This window comes from Erigeron canadensis, chromosome 8 (assembly GCF_010389155.1).
Source record: "Erigeron canadensis isolate Cc75 chromosome 8, C_canadensis_v1, whole genome shotgun sequence".
Lineage (NCBI taxonomy): Eukaryota > Viridiplantae > Streptophyta > Magnoliopsida > Asterales > Asteraceae > Erigeron > Erigeron canadensis.
The window spans coordinates 16,124,395-16,138,048 of NC_057768.1; the positions used below are offsets into that span (position 1 = coordinate 16,124,395).

The following is a 13,654-nucleotide window of genomic DNA, read 5'->3' on the forward strand; positions in this document are numbered from 1 at the left end:
CATTATCATATGTATATTGTAAACTTAAAGTTGAAACCTTATTATTATTTTTTTAATAATATAGTATTATTAATCTCTACTCATTAATAAAAATTGAAACATAATAAATCCTTTTAAAATAACTTTTTTTCTTAAATCCTCCTAAACATGAGATCATAACAGTCAATAGAATCAAGGGGTGAAATTATGAAAAAGAATTAGTGGATTATATTTGTCTTGTTTTATACTATGTTCTTGAGTTTGATTTAAGATGGAAAGAAAATGATTAAAAGAGATTTTTAAATATATTGTGTTCTTGAGTTTTCTTCAGCAAAAGAAGCGAAAAGAATGAAAAGGAAAATCTAGTAGATTTTAATGTAAAAATTATCATCCCACTTTTGAGGTGATTCCAAAGAAAGAAACATGCCTCTTTCTTTTTCTATTCACTTATCATCTTTTCATGTCATTTCTTTTACAGAGTAACTCGGAACACAACGTTAATGTTTTGAGGAGGATTATTAGGTTATTTATTAGGATCATATATCACATCCTATAAAAATTATCTCAGCTTCCATTTTTGAAAACTATTACACAATAATTAGTTGCGAAAATACGAAATTGTCGTAATGAATACCCATTATGGAAAAAGTTATCAGACACAATTTGCCCAATTTGCCCTTAATGAACTAACTACACCCTAAACGATTATCTTACTAATTTACACTCTAAGCTTTAATTTTCTAAAATATTTTTACTATCATCTTTACAACCACCTACACCACTTGAGACCGCCACCACCACCAAGTGATTGCCATCACCATCCGTCACCGATAACACTAAACCCTCGCCCACGCCTCCGCATTGCGCGAGTACCATGCTAGTTATTTATAATATTTTTGGGAAAGGAGGAATATACCTCTCGTTGATTCATATAACAACCCCAAGAACAATTAAAGCAATTAATGAAGTAGTGTAACTCAATATGACACTAATTCATATACAGGACATGCCCAATATATGTTAAACAAATAACAATCATAAGATAATTTAAACACAAGAAGCCTATGATAACAATAGGCAGTAGAAGATAAACAAAGTTAGAACACTTGATGCTAATTAGCCTCCATCTAGGTTAACAATTAAACACCCATTAGAATTTGATGTTGACTCTCGTATTTCAATATGTTCCTCAACATTAGCATCAAAATTATTTATATCGTTACACTTTGATGGTTGTCCTTTTGCATAATCTAGACCCTTCTGGAGCAATAGGCCTAAGTCATCTCTAGAGTCATTTAGAAGTTCATATCGGTTCTTATATGCAACTTTGGGAGAACTTCCTCATTCTTTAGTAATCTTTGGCTTCGAGATTGGTCTGTAAACAAGTGTTTTTTAGCCTTCTTTTTAACCTTTTGAAATCGGTCATTTTCTATCACTATCTTGCATCTTAAATCACCTTAACATTCTTAGGACACTATGCATCATAATAACCAATAATGCAATAATTTTTACATCTTGGTGATCTTCATTCATTTTCAACCCTATAGTTTCTTTCAAAAATCTTTCACCTTCGAGATCTGAGATACCCATAATAAGTTTTTATTTGAAATCTTGTTTAGCTAAAATCTCGATTAACGTCTGAGAATAACTGCTCCTTCCCCATAATTCCAAACACATTGTGTTAGTGTAAGAATCAAGCATTTTCTGGTTTCGCGGCTTAGACGCCAAAAGGATGGAACCCTCTACTGTGTATGTTGCCATAGGAACATCAAGTAACTTAATCCAAACTAGAGTGTTCTTGATCTCCTCCTTTCTCAATGAGAAAGGAAGACCTATAACACATGTCATTTAAAAATATGGATTTGTTCCTATGCATAGGAGTTCATATGATTTGTTCGTCTTGTGTAGTTAATTGCAAAAAGTGATGTTTGGAAGATCGGCATTTTGTTGGAAGATGGGCTTGAAAGGATGAGTATCGAGAGAGCAATAAAAAGAGAAATGTTGGATGAAGGTGAAGGGATGCAGCAAAGAATTGAATAAATCATTTGAAGGAGAAGGTAACCATCTCTTCCAATGAAGGTGGAACATCACATCGGTTGCTAAAGAGTTTGAATGATTATATATTATCACTTCAATTTTTATAAATCACTTGTAAAAAATTGTCTTCTTAATACTTCGTTAGCATTTTCGTTTATATTGATAAAGTTATTTTCTTCTTGATCAAGTGTTCCCTCAAGGCAAGTTTGTCGACCAAAAGACCTTAAAATGCTATTTTAGCTACTCTGATGTAAGCCTAAGTATATAAAAACAAACACTAGTATATTTGGAGGGCCAAAATAGGGGTTCAAAAAAGACTTCACTAAGATGGTCATAACTTTTGTTACAGGGCTCGGCTATTTCCAGCATATGACCAGCCTAAACAATCGTTGGAACGAGAAGCACATTTTACAAGTTTGAGTCAGCCCCCAAGCCCAAAATTGCTATTTTCTATGACTTATGAGCCTTTTTATATGTTTTTCGAGTTTTTTTCCTTAACTTTCGTTTTGTGATCATTTTCGGCCCACTTATGGTTTTAGGCACGTTTGAATTTTGCATGTCTATTTTTTATAGTTATAAACATCGAGAAATAATCCGTTTTTAATATATCTAAAATCATTTTTCTCTTTACACAAGAGTGTTACTCTAAAATAGTTTGGTTTTCGATATTTTCTTTGAATCAATGAATATTGAAAGAATTATTCCTGATATTTGCTTGAATCGACAGGTTTAATTATTTAATTCTCGTTTTCGTTTGAATAGGATTTAAATGTAAGAAACCATAACTTATTCTTAGCATCTTAACTATGGCTTCTTGTATGGCTTATTTATTAGTTGAGAAATTGTCACAAATCGTCCCTGTGGTTTGCTCAATTTGCATTTTCATCTCTGTGGGTTTTTTTATCAATAGTCCCTGCTACTAACAGCCGTCACTTTTACTCCGTTAAACCCTTCATGTGCATTGCAAATGAGGGCATTTTCGTCCTTTCACATAAATTACCATCCTTTTTTCTTCTTCCCTTTTTCGGCCACCACTACCACTAAAATCTGGTTTTTTTCTCCATAATTCAACAGATTCATTTAATTTACAAACAACCAGACAACGAATAAACAAAAGCAAAACATACAAATTAAAAAAACTTCAAAAAATTCTTTATAAAATCATATAAAATAAACTTATGAGTTGGTGCAACATAATTAATTGATTGAATTATATATATATCAATCAATGCTTTTTCCTTTCCACTAATATGAGTGGAAACACCGGTCCTTTTTCCTTTCCACATCGTTTTCTTTATCCAAACACAACTAATCCTTCACCACCATCATTTTTTACATGAATATCAATGAAGAAAAAAATAATGGGGCGGCCAATCTTTCGCATTACACGATCTTTATCAGAGGCGAAGCCAGAAATATCAGTTGGGGGGGGGGGTAAGTTCAAGTCACCATGGCTTCAACTCCGACCTTTCGTTTACTATCTTTCAAAATCTTACCAAATAATCATTGTTTTTCGAGCTATCTCTTCTTAAAAGTAATGACAGTATAGACTTGGAGCGTTACATAAATTTGGAAAGTGATACTAGGACAATTACATAAGTTTGTAAAGTTATCTATTTTAAAAACTAAAATAGCAGTGATGCATGTAAAATCTGTTTCATCAATATATTCTTCAATTTTCTTTATATTTTCATTCATTTTCATATACAAGTTTGTGTTTTTTTAAGGTAGTATAACTAAATAATTTGTTTAAAATATTTCAGTTTAAAAATAAGATAAAATATAAAGTGTAAAACATCATGTATTTTTTCATTATTTATGAACTTATGAGCTTGAAATGTTTATTTCATAAAGGTAATATAACTAAAATAATTGTTTCATAAAGTATAGGGGTAAGACTTGTAACTCCAACCAATTATAAGGGTTTAATATAATAATAATGATAAAGGAATATCTCTTTCATGTTCTCGTTCACAGCCATCCGCCATTAACATTCAGATGCAAGCTTTAAGTTTTATATTAACTTCAATAAATCACCCAACACAAATTCCTTCATCATTGGTTGGTTGGCGGGGGCTAAGCACCCCCTAGCCCCCCCTACTAGCTTCGCCACTGATCTTTATATTCCCAAGTGGTATTCTTCATCTTCATCAGCAACAACAACAAAAGAAGAAAATTATTGTGAAGATTATACAAAAATAAGAAACTAGTATGGTGGAGAATCTGATTAAAAAAAAGGAGGCAGAGGGGGGGGGGGTTATATTAGATATGATCCGTATCTTTTTGTATCCACATAAACTAATATATATGTATAGAGCGAAATAGTATGAAAAGGACAACATAGTTCAAGCATTTGCCAAGTAATGAAAAGGTTCAACATAGATGGTTCGTATACTTTCTTCGGTGGCTCATATATTGTGATTTCTTTCATGAAAAAAGTATTTTACTTCTCAATTTAGGGGTTCCAATGGTGGTGGTGGGCAGCGGCAATAGGTGGTGGGTGAGTAGCGATGTCGCTGCAAGGAAAAAGTATTTCCGGCGAGATGTTGACTTTACCGGTGAAGGTTAGATCAAGGTTTCTTTTGGCTAGGGTTTGTGTGGAAGTCGCTTCTGAGCGTTTTGGTACCAACCTCGATTTCCGAGTCAAAGAATCGCCGGAGAAATCTCGAAAATGAGATTTCTGGTGAAGTCTTTCTGACAGATCGGTAAAAGCGAAGGGAGAGAGAGAGAGAGATTGTCGGCAAAATGAATGGTGTCGGGAGTTGGATGGTTGCCCTTTGTTTTTTGGAAGAGGGCGGTAGAATGAATGGTGGTCTGGTGGTGGGGGTGGCCGGAAATCGGAAGGGAGAGAAATAGTCAGATACATCATGAATATGTGTGTGTGTATATATATATTAGCGGATATTCAGCTATGTCGTGCACAGCCCACTAAAACGATGGTTAAAATATTTTTTTTCCAACTAAGATTTAGATTATCTCCAATGTATGTATAAAATAATATATTTTGTGTTTAAGGGTAAATAAATGTTTATGTTGAGTCTTGACCAAGACATTGGTTTTAGTTTAATTTAGTCCAATCAATTTTTTGATATACTTTTGCATCATATTTGGCACTTACATAAATAGTTGGAGTTTAATATCAACTTCATTATCTATTTTATTTAATAAAATAAACCAATCATTTTTTCTTTAAACTTTATGTCTTTGAAAAATCAAAAGTACCTTTCTCCTTTATTCACTAATTTAAACATATACATCTAATATACTTATAATACTCTTAATGAAATAATTTAAAGTATAGATCCTCCAACACTTAAAGTGACTACAATACCACCTTTTTCATCAACTACTTTTATATTCACCATCATCATCGCTCCCAGCACCGTCTCACTGCCGCCCCCACCACCATCTCCGCTATCATTACCCCACCGCCGCCACATTACGCAGACATAAATCTAGGTTTTTTTATTTGAATGACAACCATATAATTAGTTAATTGAGGCATACGGTATAAAATATGACACATGTACCACCCCAATAATCATCCTTTTGTCATGATTTCTCTCTTGATTATATGTGTAGTCATCATCTATTATCTAACTTATCTTTTTGTATTCTTGTTCATTCAAATTTTTCAAGGCAAACTTTAAATGTAACATGTACAGTTTCTTATAAAAAAAAAATTTAATAACATTTCTTATAATATTTAGTTTCCATTAACTCTTCAATGGCCAAAACTTAAACATTGTATTCTTGATTTCTTTCACCTTTTAAAGTTGTACAATCTCATAATACAAAATCAACCACCCTATTTATTTAAAATCTAATTTTAACTATACACATATTATATTTTACAACCTCATATAGTTTGCCCAATATTTTACCTTTGTGATATTTTTACAAATGCAACCATGTTCAAAAATATATATATCGGCTAAATAAAGTAGTATCATAATTTATATGCTTCATTTTGGAACATTTAAATTCGTTGGAAACAACGTAGCCTTTCACTTGTCCATTTTCCAACATCTTTTGATGGACTATGCATCCACCCACACCCACCATAACATATGGTCCTTTTAAAAATTACAATAGATATATTCAATTATTTTATTTTATTTTTCCCAAATAGGCTTCTACATTCAACAATATATTTATTCAATATTAGCTAGAAGAATGTTAGCAAAAAATATGTGTTAAAACATGTAATTAGTAACATTGATTTAAAAAGTTTAGAAGTTTTGGGCGATAATGCATATATTAAGCAAACAATAAAGATTTGACCTTTGTACAAACTCTACAATATTTTTTCTGATAAAAACTTTACCATAGTCGTTGTAATATATAAACATATCTTTACCGCTATTATTGAAATTGCTAACTCAAAATGATCTATTATAATAATTAACTTTATATTTCATTTAATTTGTTTTTAATAAATATTTATAGCATATAAAACATATATAAAAAGTTGTCATATATTTATTTCCACATGCCAATTTGACAAGCCTTTTACTCAGTAAGAGATATATAGATATTACAATTACTATTGGTGTATAGTATAAATTTATCAACTATTAACTATTGACATACATGTGAATATATCAACCACAATCAGCCATCACCATACTTCATTAAATTCCATACACATCAATTTGTACTACAAAATAAAAAAAAAGGATGAAATCAAATATAGTATACTTATTCTTCCTTTTCAATGTCTTTGTTTTAGCACCTCTTTTGAATCAGGATCAACTTCTATAAAAAAAGAATGAAATTAAATACATGTGCCTAAATATCGTGATACTGTAATGCATTCTCGAAATTATATATAAAAGAAAGGAAATGATAAGATTGAATAGGGAAAGAGAAGAAAAGAAATTACATAGTTTAGAGGCATTCTCGAGTTAAAGAAAAATAAAAGAAAAGAAAATATTAATTACATTTTTGAGTTAGATTGAATGAAAAAATAAAAAAAAACTTTTTTGTAACTTTACAATATTGTCCTCATTCTAATACTTCCATGTACTGATACAGATACTTCAACCTGATGATAAGCATATAGAATTAAAAAAAAAAAAGAAAAAAAAATCAATTCATAGTTCACACCCAAAACAATGGTCGCCCTAATAAACCTATTATATATGCATATAGGAACTACATATTATTATTTTAATATAAACTAACAACAGAATTATACTTACATTTGACAAAGTGCCCAGTTGCTTTCCATATCCTGCGCCAGTTCCGTTCTTTTAATGTCCTGCGGTCATTGTTTACTTTGATACTGCCTTTTGATCTAAAGTCCAGTTCGGTCATTGAAAGGAGTATATTTTCAGTTGCTGCAAAAACTGGAGAATCGTATGAAACCCTAAAAATGAAAGTGTTTGATAGAGGGATATATTGATAATTTCACATTTGGATGATTGTTTTCCATTCAAATCAGGCCATTTTTGGAGAGAAAATATTGAAGCCAAAACCCCCCTACTTTTCCAATCATTCATTTTCTTTTCTTTTCTAAAATAAACTCAAGAATGTAAAAATTAAAAATTTTCCTCTATTTTCTTTTCTTATCCTTTAAAAAAAAAACTAGAGAATGCAGTGTTAAAAGTCTTTTTAGATCAAAATTTTAATAAAATAAACGATAAACAATATTTTATCATCTTTTTCGACAATGTGTTAATTAACTATCAAAACAGAAGTTGTACCATACACTGATCCAAACTCTAACTCATATCACAAACCACCATCGTTCCGATCAACTGCGACTCACAAACCTACTTCATCACCACTTCCGGTGTCGGCGAAAGATGAAGAAAGGTTGCCACTTTCTACCGATAGCCAAGTTGGGCACCACATGACTACCCACAACCGCCTCCATCTCATCATCATCCATCATCATCACCAGCCCAACAAAGTTATCATCCACTCACATCAAAAATAACAAAATAAAAAAGAAATATCTTATTTTTTTCAGATATTTTTTACCAAAATCAATCATGTTTTCTCTCCAACATGTTTTTACCAAAATTCAATCTTTTTTTTCATTTGCAAGAAAAGTTCTATAATAAAAATGTAAAAGAAAATAAAACATTTATGTTGATGCGTGTTCTTCTTCTTTAGTCAAATGCCAAAAATCCTTGAACATGGTTGGATGAAAGGCAAAGATGGTGATTGAAAAAGAAGGTGATGAACACATACACATACACATCATATATAAATAGACTGAAAAGAAAAAAAATAACAAGAGAAAGATAGCTCTTAAAATATAAATATACCGGAAAAAAAATAACAAAAGAAAAGAAAGATAGCTCTTAAAAGTCGAGAGGAAGTTAATTGTGTATGTATGTATTTGAGAGAGAAATGTAATGTAAATTAAGATGGGAAAAACTCAAATGTTGTTTGTGACATAAAGTAAGATTTGCAGGTATAATATATATATTGTAAAAAAGGCCAATACTCCTTGACTATTCCATCCTAAATGGCATTTTTTTACCCTACTACAGTAAAAAAAGGCCTCATCTTATAATACAGGTAGATATGTTATATATAACTAATTATTAAAATCGTTTTATCACAAGTAGTCCCTGTGGTTAGGGAATGGACGATTATACCATCATGTGCAATGCACATGAAGGGTTTAATGGAGTAAAAGTGACGACTGTTACTAGCAAGGACGATTGACAATGAAAATGAAAAGTACATGGACACCTAATTATAAAAAAAACATAAAGATGAAAATACGAATCGAGCAAACCACAAGGACGATTTGTGAGAATTTCTATTATTAGTTACATACTCATGTAAAAAATTGAGAAGTTTTGTTGATAATGGCGTTAATATGTATGATCTAGCCACAAAACACTGAATCAACGTTTATGTAACATCCCAAAACTTTTTAACGTTGACCGTTAGCGACCGTTAGTTATTATGTATCACGACATGTGTGTGTTTGTGAGACTGTGTCTGTGTTGATCTGAATGAAGTGAAGGTGTGTATGATGGAATCACTGAATGGTAGCATATTTAACTACGCGAAGAGTAGACTCGTAAATATGGAATAAAGAATGATCCTGCCGAAGCAAGTAGAGAAGTTAAAGCTAAGGATAATTGAACCCCGAAGCAAGAAGCATTTTCATTATATGGGCGTCGTGTCATAACATCAGCAACATTCAAGTAGGGAAGAGATAAAGTTTTGCTTGATCACACGGAGATTGTTTGGAGCATGTTGAAATTAGCTTTCCTGATCTTAGCTGATATGCGGCGTACAGAAGAAGTATGCGTCGCATTCTCATAGTTTCCAAATTCTCCGACGCATTTATGAAACGCATGAAATTCTCTGACTTCAAAAACCTGAAATGTGTGACGCATATTTCCTCCATGCGGCGCATATTTTGGTCTGTATTGTATTTACGACTCGTTTAGTTTTGATTTCGCTACGAGATGATACATGACGATTGTGATGAGTATCTACAGGTGAATATTCTTCCTTAAATTACACGAATTTATGATGAACTAGTAAGTAAAACATTATAGCAGCCCCATCGCTTATTGTCTTCGCCGGTGTGACGTAATGGTGATGTTGAAACCCTATATTCTTCTAAAATCGCACGTATGATTGCTTCTCTAGATAAAGAGTTTTCCCTTAAGAGAAGTTAAGAGGTATTATGATGGAAACGTTTATAGTTTCTTAAAACAAAAAGAAGTAAAAGTTTTCAAGAGCATTTGACCATGACCATGTTTTTTTTGCCCGAGTGATTTACTCATGTAAGGCAAAGATTATATTTTTAAAGATAAGGCCACAAGTAGTTCTGAAACTTCCTGATAATGTTCATGGTTTCATTGTGATCGTAGGGTTAAGTTCTCCATTAATTATGGTGTTATTTCTATGCAAGGGCACCTAAAATAAAGGAGTTAACGTTTTCGTTTGTGAGATCCATTTCTTTCTCTAAGATAGATTTACGATCTTGCTACCACATGTTGAAGTTGATGATGAAAATCCTGCTAAAGTTATTCCTACACTCATTATGAACCTATTGAGTTTCTTGAAATACCTACATGTTAACAAATTGTCCTTACCATGTCATGAACTTAAGGGATCAAGTCTAAAGTTTTCTCTAGATCATTCAGTCATTACTTTTAATGATGACGATCATACCTATTCTAAGTATGATAAAGAACATCATGTTTGCGTAAAGAGTTATTCCGATTTTCTACAAGAAGAAGCTTAAATCAGAATTCGCTAAAAGTAAGATTTCGGTATCCGTGAACGAAATGACCAAAAGTTGTACTTAATGAAGCTTATGAACCGTGGTAACCTACTCATTTGGATGCCGCCTAAAATGTATTACGACCTATTATGAAGTGAAGAGTTGGTAATTCTCGATCTTCAACGATGTGTGTTTTGTTTCAAAAGTCAACACTATGTGTTAAAAGTCTTCTGGAAATATTAGGCAGGTTGACCATTGTGAACCGTTAGACTATTTCATCGGATAAGATAAAAAATATGTACGTTAAAGAAGTTCTTTCAAAAGTGCGGAAGTTAGTTTTCGAATGTTTTGCATCAAGACTGTCGTTATGTGAATGATTTCTGAAGGAGTATTTAGTGAAAGATGAGAAATATGGTGTACTAAATTGATTATCACTCCTATATTGATGGGAAAGAAAAAGAATGATTTAGAAATTGGTGAAAAATCATATGAAGGTGCGATGGTGCATTGGGATTTTCACTTTCTATTGTTGATTTCACATATGATGATAACTATGATGTAGGCATGCACATTAGGTGTCATCTTATGTTATGACATGTTATGGAAAAGTGAAAGTAGAAAAGACTATGTAAGAAGCTAAATGAGTTTGGCTACGCTAAGTTTTAAAACAACCCAAAGGAATCCCGAAATGAAATGATAAAGTTAAGGATACAGATAAGTTAATTATATAGGAGTGGCAGAATGATTCTGAGGACAAAATCCTTTTAAGGAGGGGAGAATTGTAACATCCCAAAACTTTTTAACGTTGACCGTTAACGACCGTTAGTTACTATGTGTTTTATATGTGCTTACGTGAATTAAATGATTTACGTGAGATATCTGTTAAAACTATTTAAAGTAATGAAATTAAAGTTGATGATGATTAATGAAGTCAATTAATGTTCCCGATAAGATATAAGGGTCGATAATTGTTCCCGTAGACGTTAAAAGAGCCGTGAAAAGCCGAAACGAGTTGTAACAAAGTGCGATGACCTAGATGTAAAATTTTAAAAGTTATTTTAGTATATAAAAGGTATGGAGGTCGACCATATGGCAGAAAAATCAGATCAAAAAACCTAGAAAAGTATTTCACACAAAACCTAGGTTAAACTTCAAGATCTAGTTGATTTCGGGTGATTTCAGAAGGGTTTTTGCTTGCTTTTCGATCCATTAATCATCCCTATAGGTATGTCAGTAATAAGATTTTGATTAAGTTTTAAAGTAGGTTTTATCTCTGTAAATTCGACCGTGAGGGTTGGGATGGATTAAAGTTGATGTTTTCGGTTAAAAGTGACGTTTTCGTGAGTTAAATCGTTAATAGAGATGATATACTGTATCAAGATGCAAACTTTTATGATGAATAATGTTGTTAAGATGTATTAGAGTGTATAGGAACTGTAGAGTTCATGGTAGATGTGTGATGGTCGAAATTGCTTACAAAACTAAGGGTTTACTAGATTTGAAAATTTAGTAATATTGAAAAAATCATATCTCTTTCAATTAAACGAGTTAGGAAATGAATCTTATATTTTTGAAAAGGTATATGTGTTCTCTTGAATCGATATGAACAAAGTGTATGGTGATTTTGCCCATAAATATCCGAAAAGTGTCGATTTCCAAAAGTGGTTGAATTTCGGACGATTTCTGCAGACCTATCTTTTAAACGTCATAAATCATTAATTAAAGATCTTCAAGAGTCAACCTTTATATTTCTAGAAAGGTCTTTGCAATCCCTACATTTCTTAAGAACTAAGTTTTGACTCATTTGGTCGTCTTGAGGTCGAAAAGTCTCCTGCAAGTGAAGGGTGTGAGTTTGGAAATTGATATCGACGAGACCACCCATGGGCTCGGCGATACCAGCTAGGAGAAGGGTCCTAAGCGCGTTTAAGTATCTAGTTGACTTATATTTCCATCCTTCTTGTATCATAGGTTGTCGGGAACACTTGTCAAGCACGGTAAACACATTTGTGATTGTTGAGTAATCCATTGAGGTAAGATAACATCTTTTACCACACGAGGGACAACAAAACATAGTTTTCATAAGTTAACTTCCCCAAATGAATGTTTATATGCTTGTATGTATTCGGGAATGAATGGGATGCTACTATGGGGTATATTATGTTTACCATTGATGATGAATGGTAAGCTTAAGCATGCTATGATGAAATGAAATATGTATATGTTATGTTATGATGATATGATGGAATAAAGTATGTGATAAGATGAAATGTTTATGATGCAAAGATAAGATGACATGATGTTAATACGATAAGATGTTATGTTAATATAAAGATATGATGCTATAATGCAATTGACGATATGATGACGCAATGCTATGATGTTATGATAATGAAATGATATGACGATATGTTGCTATCAAGTTAAGAAGATATGATGCTAATATGACATGACGATATTATGTTATATGATATCATGATATGATGATTTTATGAAATAATGATATGATGTTATGAATGATACGTTGATATGAATATAAAATGATATGATGATGCGATACTAATATGTGATGATGATATGATGATGTATGTATGTCATATGATTAGTTGCATGGCTTGAACACCTTAGTCACTAGACTTCTATAGGTTTGCCATGACACGTACACGATTAAGGGTCCTAAAGTAAAGAAAGATGTATGTGATTAGTTTAGGTGAAAGTGTAGCCTAAGCTAATATAATAAAGAAGTCTCGAGCATAAGTAAAATTGTGTTAAGCTTAACCCATGCTAGTTCTTCGGAGCTAGTGTGTACGTGGTCACGTGGTGTGGGAATCTAAATACCTACCCGTGGCATAGTTATGTTTGAGTGTATCCAAGTGGGGTAACTAACCACTACACGCGCAAAGTTCAACCTGTATACTCAATTAGATCGACATTGTCTTTCCTTAACAACGAGATGGACCACCGTAAGGTCTACCCATCAAGTCAGGTGTGAGGATTCCATGTAAGGTCTTATGGCCGCCTACACACAACCCCACATCCCTAAGTATGTGTGGCTTATGTCACATTGCCTACGTCTAGGCAAAAGAAAAGTAAAGAATTAAAGAAAGTAAAGAAAGAAAAGAAAAGAAAGACGAAAGGTAAAGCTTTATGATGTTAGGCACAATTAGGACTATGATGGATCCTAATGTGACAAATTATGTATGTTACTATATTGATGATGATAAGCTATTGCTAAAGTGTGTTCTGAAAGACACCATGGTAATGTGGTGATCTTAAAGTGTTGTAATGGTTATGTGATATTAACAAGTATGAATTTTTTGTTAATATAAAATGAATTAGCAAAGTTTTCATAAACTCATGTTATCTTACTTAGTTTTTAAAGCTGACACTTGCTCTTTTGAAAAACATTGTTCCCTAAGGTTAAGCAGGTTG

The 13,654-nt window shown here is 32.3% G+C and overlaps 1 long non-coding RNA gene across 1 annotated transcript; it reads right to left on the reverse strand.

Moving 5' to 3' along the window:
* Positions 1-6,844: 6,844 nt before the first annotated feature.
* LOC122580236 lies at positions 6,845-7,716 on the reverse strand. The gene is made up of 2 exons (XR_006320760.1): positions 7,221-7,716; positions 6,845-7,063 (listed from the first exon to the last, which is right to left on the reverse strand). It is a non-coding gene; the product is annotated as an uncharacterized LOC122580236 (long non-coding RNA).
* Positions 7,717-13,654: the final 5,938 nt, after the last annotated feature.